The sequence below is a fragment of the Bombus flavifrons genome, chromosome 3, assembly GCF_040668555.2.
Source record: "Bombus flavifrons isolate JBK064 chromosome 3, iyBomFlav1_principal, whole genome shotgun sequence".
Lineage (NCBI taxonomy): Eukaryota > Metazoa > Arthropoda > Insecta > Hymenoptera > Apidae > Bombus > Bombus flavifrons.
This window is the reverse complement of record NC_138444.1, coordinates 1420432-1430194: the sequence shown is the minus strand read 5'-3', so window position 1 is coordinate 1430194 and position 9763 is coordinate 1420432. Positions and strand designations below refer to the sequence as shown.

The 9763-nt window shown below is 42.5% G+C and overlaps 1 protein-coding gene across 1 annotated transcript in view; it reads left to right on the top strand.

The window, feature by feature from the left end:
- The window catches only part of LOC138178212 (caveolin-3), a 166948-nt gene that overhangs the window by 13132 nt on the left and 144053 nt on the right, over positions 1–9763 (top strand). The gene's annotated exons all lie outside the window — the stretch shown is intronic.

Below are 9763 nucleotides of genomic sequence, written 5' to 3'. Positions count from 1 at the left end.
CTCCACCTCTTGCTCCACCTCCGTCCTCTATAAACCGAATGCCAGACAACGAGGGCATCAGCCCCCATGAATCACCGCCGGTCACCTTCACTTTTTATGCAAGTTTGTTCTCACCCGGCCTCGCCGGTTGAACGAATCCTCGTGCCTCTTGACGCAGGATCGATACGGAAATTTGCGTTGCAACGTAATCACGGTTCCAGGCTCGTTTGTCTGGAAATTAAGCGAGACGAAGACGGTAAATATTGATCTCGCTCTCGTTTCATCTATCTTTACATCGTTCGAAATATTCTTTTTCTATAACTCGTCATCTTGTGGGGTATATATATATATATACACACACACACACACACACACACACATATATATACATATTTTCAATATTATTGTATGCGTTATATCGCCACGAAAACAGGCATGCATAGGCGATAAATCACGCGGTATATGTTGATCGCGTCGCTTTTCTGCCGCGATTCGACAGTCCGATTTGCATAGATCGCTTATATGCATAATGATCGTGCGAGCGCGCGCTTATGGCGGGCGAATTTGGAATTTCAAGGACACGTCGGGACGTGCACTGCCTCGATATCTGGCGCGCGTGCTCCTCGCCGCTGCAGTTTCCTCTGTACACTGCAACGCGCGGTTTTTCTCACCGCGCGAATCGGTGGCGCCGATAAAAATAAAAACTCTTCGCCGCTGCCGATCGATTGGGTCGATGCCAGTCGCGAAAGTATCGAGTCCTCAACGATTCGACCGGAATCTCGTTAAATAACAAAGAAGAAAAGAACGCCGCGCGTAGGACCGACCGTTTTCTCGTAAATTGCGTCGATGCATCGGTCACGCGTATCAAACCGTTCCCTAAATACCGTATTTATTACTATTGTGCGACTGCGTATTAAGTTCATGGCTGCAGAGCACCTCTTCTTACTCTTACTGTGCGCAATAACTATTTCTAAACGAGATCCTCTTCGTCTTTGGGAACGTAGTTGCCTTGGTTAGCGACACGTGCGCTCGTCTATCATCGAAAGTGGATAAAGTTCAGGGTAAATCGTTTATTTAAGTTCGTCTTATAGGGTGGATAAATTCAATGCGACTCTGTTGTTAAATTCGCAATTCGAAACGTTCGGTTCGAACGCATAGAGGCATTCTTTTCGCGAATTACGCAATGTTTGTACGACTCGTAGAATTTCGTTCGGTCTCCCGATTGTTGTCGGAATTTCTAAATCATTCGAGTGGGCGAACTTCCAGTTATTTTCAGCCGCGCATCTACGCTATTTATGCTTCTTTGCATTATTCAGGGTAATCTTCTGCAAGCCCGTTGCGCCTTCCGGAAATAGGTAACGTCGGGGGGTTGCGATCTAAATATATTCTCGAGTACACGGTACGGAGTAACCACGAAGGGTTGAAAATTCAGGGTTAAAATTCAGGGTTGAAACCTAAAAATACCTAAAAAATAATCCGGCATTTTCAATCACTCACAGGAAGCGTAATTAAAAAGATCGATGCAATTCTACCACCGATTGAGCCGTGTTCGTTGTTAAAGAACATCGATACCGTCGATCGTTAAAGTTTTTACAGAAATTACTGAACTGCTATAATTCCACGATATATTAATATATTTCTACGCTAATGGGATGAAAGGCAATTAATTAAGCAACGTATCGCGAGATCGTCTCCTAGTATATTGTATCGAGCCCGTTTCTCTCGACTTTCATCAGCGGCGTAATCCGCGACGTTTATTTTGCATCGATCGTCGAGGCGGTTTTACGCGTGGAAAGAAGCCCGTTATAATTAATCCTGCTCCTTTCTCTACTCTCCCCTCTGTCAGCATCGTGTGCTCAAAGGGGACAATCGCTTAGACGAAACAATGGCGATCCACGTTTGAAGCTGCACACTGAAAATTTCCGCGTCGTCCTTGGCTCGTTCTCAGGAAATCGGTTCTCGTCGGAAGGTCCATTTGCCGTCCGTCGCTGGTTCAAAATGCGGCAGTGAGATTTTAAAAAGAAAGTCTAACAGCCGGCTCGGCCAGTCACCTCGTTTATCGCAGCCTGTAACGCGCAAGGCCGCGGAGGGACCTCGACATCTCGATTAAATCGAGCTTTCTTCGACGTTTCGAAATCCTGGTGCACGACCGGTTTACTGCGCGACTCTTGCGTCGCCACGGTCGGATGCCGAGTCTTTCGATCGGCTACCAAACAACGCGAATCGCTGAGAAAATTGGTGATTCGAGTCTAGACGATAGTATCGCGAATCATCTCATGTCATGTTATTTATTTATTTGTCTAGTAACCTGTTAATCGAGGAAGACGAATTAATTTTCTTTGTAATTTCTTTCTTATGGATCTCCCACTTTTTATGTATAGAAAAGGAGTAGAAAATAAAGAAGAGGAAAGGAGATTCAAGCACCGGTTTTATTTTATAAATAAAGAGTATTTTATAAATAAATAAAGAGTAAAGTCGAAAGTACTACAGTTTTCTATGGTAGAAAACGAAATAGAAAAGAGGAATAAAATAGAGAAGAAGAGAAAAGAAGAGCGAGCACCGCATTTGTCTTATAATAGTTATATTAATAGAGCTAAATGAATAATATGATTACAATGATTGCAGTAGCTTACCGTTGAAAGTGCGATTTCATGTAAGAGTTGAGGTCGAGATTTCGAAAGACCTTGCAAGTCTATAAAAAAGTCTTCGTTTCCGCTGATGTAGTAATTTATGTTTGCACTTTCAGCACAGTCTGCTGATATTTTCCTCGCTTCAGAAATTTTAACCAATTTCATTAGAGTTATTTAGGTAGAAAGAGAACAATCGTAGGATATGTTATTCGTTGATTTCATTAAAGATGAAAGTTGAGGTTTATCGAACAGGTATATTTCTGAAACTCGCGAGCATACGAAGAAACAAACAAAGTGATTCATAATTCCGTGTAATATGAACGTCGGTTATCTTGTTTTACGAATTGTAACGAATTAAAGAAAGCGGTCGATGCATTATGCATCACGCTCGCGCGCATCGCTGTACCGCGAGTATATCCAGCCATTTCGCCACTTTATCTTGTGAGATAGGAGTAACAGCCATCGATCAATTGCGGAATAGTTGATACCTTGATTTCTCGATAGTAAATATCGGATTAGGTTATACCTTAACGGCGTGTCTTGCTGCGATTCGCTTCTAACTCTTCAAACTTGATCTTTGCTTAATAGCAACCATCGAAAATTCTAGCTCGACCGGACACGTTGGTTAAGCGAATCGGGTTTCTATGTGGTTGAATCCGAACGTGGGAAATCGGCTGGTCCCAACACTTGGCGTCGGTCTCGATTCGCTTCGGTTCAGTTGTGGAATGATTAATAAATGATAATTGGACCGATCGTTTCTGCACTCGGCCGCTTTCGTAATATATTCGCGATCGTTCGCGTTATGGAAATACGTCGGCGAAACGCCGCGTATTATCTAAGAATATTTTCATCCGACCGATGCTCGATCGCGTGGCCGTTAAATGCAACAACGCTTCTAAGAGAGAGTGGATATTTTGAATAAACAGCGCCGGTAACAGCAGCTCGTTTAACAATAATTTCCCCGTGTTGACGTGCTCTCTCCCTCCCTGATTTTTTCCTTCTTTCTCCGTGGCTGTGCGGCGCGGGTAGACATTAAGGAGAAAGTGTAACTGTTCAAGTAATAGTGACGATGCAGGTGTAATCCGGATTGCGCGTGCGAATGTTTTAGATAGCGTGTCTGCATTTCAATTCCGCGCGTATGCGGCCGCCTTCGAAACTCTGATGCCGGATACACGCACGCGCGACGCCTTGTGTTCGAGGCTAATTAAATCGTCGCACCGTCAAATAGAAATTTTTCAAGTGTATGCACATCATATAGTATATGGGCGCGCGTGCTTTCTTCAAACAGATGACAGATACCGGAGAGAAATTGGTCGTGATTCTTTCTTTTTCCATTTCGACGTTTAAAGATAAAATTAGATATTTCATCACTCTTTCCAGATAATGGGAAGAATAATAAAAATCTGGAAAGATAACGAAAGATAATAGAAAGAGACAAGAAAGAGATCGTCGGAGGTCAGTCATTTAGCTACGAGGGGGAAAGTCGCTCGAGAGATAATCCTCCAATTATTCGCATTCTCTATAGCGAAAAATAATATTTACGGCGCATAATGTTTGCGTTAGTCTTTGTGAGCCGTAACTAATAGGCGAACGATTGGTACAACGGGTGATTAGCGACATTTGCGTCACCCTGTGAATCAGCCACGTCAGATTATTAATAGCAAGCAGCTCTAACGCTATTCGTGCTAACGTGGTGTTACGAATTGTAGATAACGTAACATTTGCGTCGGTGAAAATTTGACGCGTTATCGTTGATAACGTTGCATCACTCGTAACGTTGTTGAGATATTCCATCGTATAGAAACATGCAGTTACTACGCGTGCAACGTGATTTAGAATTTGCTAGTGTGATTCGTTACGAGAGCATCTTACCGAACGTTCACCAGCTTTCTGCAATGCGAACAATCCCGGGAAAGTTGAACTGTGTCTCGAACGAGAAGTCGATCGCATACCTATCTAATTCGACTCTCCAACAAATTTCATTAGTGCCGTTTATTAGCGACGCCGTGTTAATTAATTGGCTTTGTGTGGCACCATTGTTATCGAATTAAATTACAACGCTGTCGACAGCGTGCAACCGAAGCGCGTACAATAGAGTGTCGTTGTTTTAATAGAAATCGAGAAGTATTGTTAATTAACTTTACTACGGCCTTCGAATTGCTAATTCAACGGAAAGACAGACTTTTAACGTTTTAAGAAGATCGTTAGCGTATTTTTGAATTCAATTCAATTCAAACGAAAAATCACATCGAAATGAAATTTTCTAACGATAAGAAAGTACGATTCGGAAAATGAGCCAAAGAACGTTAGGTTAAAGAACGTTAAGCAACGTTAGGTAGACGTTCGTGATTAAAAAGAAAAGTGAAAAAATGAAGGTTCTAAGAAGAAAATTATCGAATATAGCCATTCTTTTTTTTTCCTCTTATGATTTTTATTTTTATAGAAAAAATCGAAGTTTGCGAAGCTTAAGAGTACTATCAGTGCATTCTTCCAAGCTTTTAAAATAAACTCCGCGTTATTAATAACTGCCGTAGTTAATATAAGTACGTTTATCGTCGAGAAACGCCGTTGCACGGAATTAGTAATCTAATTGCCAATGGATCGGATCGATAAACCGAACGTGCCAAATACAGATACACCGCGCACCTCTAATTCACCTCTCTCTTATCTGCTGTTTATTACTAGCCCGGGGTTTCGAAATCCAACAGAGGACACAATCTATTATTCGATATATCGAACATTAGAGGAACTATGCAGAGGTAGTGAGATCCTCCGGCGAGTTCACCGACCCCTGTATTTCAAATCTCAAAGACGAAAACGGTGCTGACGTTCGCCTGTAGTTCCGTTCACAGCAGTCGTGATTTTCATCTATACCGGGTACTTCGAAAGTAAGAATTCTATTTCTTTATCGACGGTAACGATGTTTCATACGACGGTTTGGTAAAAACGGGAGAATGGTTAGTTTAAAAGCCGAGTTTAGAATTTACTTCAAGAAAGTTTCTCGTAGTCTCGTAAAAATTGTCACGATGGAAAACGTTAATAGAGCATACAAGAAAATCCTGCGTGTTAATTCTTTTAAACCTGACCGAGCAGCGATCGAGTTGACATCATATGGGACGTAATGCAAGCGTTGATCGCTAGTTACGTTCTATGATCGTGAAGCGACTCGTTCATTTATCATTTCTCACATTATGTATCCCTAATGTGCATCCCATATGCGCATATAAATTACAAGCGTTCGTGATTTTTACCGCCTATAATCGAATAAATAACTCTTTAAATTAACATCGAAATAAAATAATCGATAAAATGAAATAGATAAGAGTGAAACAACATTATAGTAACGATTTTATCGAGTCTTCCAATTACAAAATCTTCAGATATGAAGCAGTAACTTATTGCATAAAATCGTGATTCTCCTAATATTTTCAATCAGATTAAAAGATTTATCGTTTGTGTACGTTTCTTTTTGACCACCCTGTATAAAGGACGGGAGCCTACTTGGCTCGTGGACGGTACTTTCATCGACCAAGTGAAAGCAATATGAAAGTGCTTGATTGCAAAGTAGAAAGGTGAAATGCACGATAAAAAGACGAAGCCGTTACGTGCGTGTGTGCCGGCCGACCCATTTGAAGAGTGTTGCTCGTGAAAGAAAGAAAGAAAGAAAGAAAGAAAGAAAGGAGCGGGTGGAGAGCGACGGTGGGGTGGAGGGGGGAGGAAAGGGGGAGGAAGGATGAGGTCGATTACGCCGAAGGAAGAGAGGGACGAAAGTTCGTACGGTGCATGGCCCTTGATTTTAGTGGCTAAGGTCAACGGTACTCGGCCATTCTTTTTTCGTAGTGTAACCATTCCTTACGAACTCTCTTTACATAACTCGCAACACGTAATTCGTTCGTCCTCGTGTGTTGTTCGTTTCGATCCTGCCATTTCTCTTTAACGATCGCGAACATCTAGCCTCACTCTCAGCTGTACTTTTAGAAACGCACTTTCTTTTGTTGCCATTTTACTTTGGTTTATCTGCAACGAAATGATCGATTTTCTTACCCAGAACACGCGAAAAATTCTGTTTTCTAGATATTGTTGGGTTTATGTTCTGTATCACTGTATCTTTGTCATAATATTATAGTTCACTTTCTATTTCATCTGACAAGTACGAAACCTGATAACTTACAACGCTAAATACACGTTCATTTTTAATGTTCACATCATTGGTTCCTTTATAAAAATGGTCTTACTTGATTTTCTCGTTCTTCTGTTCTCATATAGCGAAACTAATAATTAAAGATATAGAAAAATGGTTGGCGACGTATTGTCCACATCTATCGATCTGCATCTTTAGGCAATCTCGGCACGCTGAGGGTTAAAAGTGATTTTCGAATCTTCTACGTAAATCTCGAGGAGATTCGCGATAGGATGCACGAACGATCGAACGTTCGGTGCATGAGTATAAACATGCTTCTCCGCGTGGTACCTACTATAAATATTTTGAAACGTAGATTAGTAACATCGAACTCCGGGGGTTGCTGTATCTCCTTTGCCAGTTTGTAATTGTTAAATTATTGTAACATTGGTGCGAGCCTGGCGATAAAGCCTTAATCGTATCGAGCTTGGATACCGAATTATCGTAACGGGGAGGAGAGTTATTTCATTTGGCACGGGTCAGTTCGGTGATAACTCTTGCAGTTTCGCCCAGATAATGCCCCCAGTAGCACGCCGTTGTGAACAAGAAAGGAAGCACGTTAAACCCTCGGGTTTTGTAACTCTTTTTCACGATATTTCATTCTAAATCGAATCAAGATGTCTAAAAACTTTGAATATTTGTCACGTTTTATCCATACATTTATTCATTTATTTTAATACATATGTACCAGGTTGTAGAGTTTTTCCGTTTACTGTTCCACGAGGATTGAACAAAATATTCGAATAGCTCTGTATTTACAAATGGAAGAAAATCCGAAATTTGAGACAAATTGTGTAAAAATAACACGTGGCGTACTGATCAGGAATATGAAAAACGACGCTTGCAAACTTTGAAGGAAAACGTAGCCTAAAGGAATATGGCTTCGGCTCGACTGTAACCTGTATCGCGAGTGTGACTCAATATTACAAGGCAAAGTGTTAAAACAGGAAAAGCACGCGAGTAATATGCTTAGCCGTAGCTCTTCTGCTCTTTCGATCGTGCTCGTTACGCGAAATCGTCGCGTTCGATTTGCTCGCGTTCGCTTACGCACGCATCGACCCGGCGCAATTACCCGAGCAGCGATAGAGATTCGCGTGCACCGCCAGATGTTCCGATAAATCGGCCTGTTCACCCTCCCTGTCCCCTCTCCATCTCTGGCACGATTTTTGCCAGTGGTGGACGGGTTCTGGGAACGCTCGCGAGGACGACGCGAGATTATCGCGAACACGCCGCTTAACAAAGTCTTCCCCTGATGCAATAACGCGCCGCGTAATGCTCGAGGCCGATGCGTAACGTTCCGACGTTACTAGCATTCTTTCCACGTTATTCGACCCTCGCACACGTTTCCATCACAGGTGATAATCATAATGACTCTAGGAGATAACGTTGCCTTCTCAGAATTTCTGATTACCTTGTGAAGGAACTCGGGTTCATTGTTTGAAATTTACGCGTGATCGTTACGTCTTACGTCGCTGCGTATGAAATGTCGTTTCTCCGAAGTTTGCACGAATTGCATTATCCTATAGTTGTTAATTATCAATTGCGTCAACGAGGGAAAAATTTTCCAAGAATTACGTTTATCGAACAAGTCCCGTAACAGAAATCACAGATTACCTTAAAAGAAATTGCAGCACCTCCATTCGCAGAGATTTTCTAAATTCTAATTGATCGTTCGATAATTATTAGAAACCCAAAACCACGACCACGAGTTGGTCATTAGTAAGGTATACGAAGCGCGTTAAATGTATGATGTTTTGAAGAAACCAAGCGCGATTAAAATATTTGAAAAAATAATATTTCACATACACCAAACTAATGGCTTGACGATAGGAAACAAATACATCGTCCGAGGAGAAAAATAAACAAAACGAGAGTGTTTTTTCTTTTCTTCGGCTATTGCATCGTTTGAGTCTCGCGGAGATTACCAGGCGAAAGATCGAAAGGTCAGAACGATGATTTGGTCGTTGACGCATCGAAGGCCTCTGTTTTCCATACCTCCGTTTGCGTTACATCGCCGACTCGTGCTGGCTCGTGGTGATTGACCTGTATCTTTCTACGTATGCGGTTATTTTCGTTACGCTGCTATCCTTGGCTTCCCTCGATCGTTCCCTCGTGATTCGATTAAAATGAATTTCGAGTGTACATGCCGCAACCGCCTGTGGTCGTGACACGTACAGATCAAAGTTTCGCTTACGTTGCGATTATACGAATCCTGACGAACCTTAGCTAAACATAATCATCTTAGAACTAGAAACGGTCCGTGTTACGAGCGAAACAATTAAGATCGCTTCGTTTTCCAATATCTGGGAAATTTCAGTTTCACGTTACGGCGTTTCTACGTAGATAAACACTTCGTCTTGGCGTTGAATGTCTTGGCATCGCGTTCTTCGAGACCTCCGTTATTAAAAGATTTCTGTGCAAAATTACAAACCGATCGTTTCCGCGAGTCTGCCACTTCTATATATCTAAGGAAGGGTTTAAACTCGACAGCAAAATGATAATCGTTTCCCAATAGGCACGGAGTGGCGTAAATCGACACGAGGATCAGCGGCTTGGTCGTTGACGCTGGGTTATCGATATCGCGTCGATAGCAGGTTCTCGTCGTTGTCGATACCGGTGCTCGACGTATTGGGTCAACAGACGGTTGCTCATCGCTGTTTACCATTCCGACAATCGCTCATTAATTCCGCAGGTGGCTGCACGATGCACGATCCGTCGCGCGCGACCGCCGCTTCCATTATAAATAGTCGCCAATCGTCGATTAATTAACGCCGACGCGACGATACCGACGATACAGCCATGTAGTTTTACGCTCTTTCACGGTCTCAGCCGTTTGTCCACGCTTTTTTTCACTTGTGTAGGGGGGAGGGACTAATCTTATACCGAAGGATTTTAACCCCCTCCTCGACCGCTGCGCGTGAACTCACGCGTATCACCCGTGAGCGAGAGCACGCGCACGCGGCGAGAGCACGGA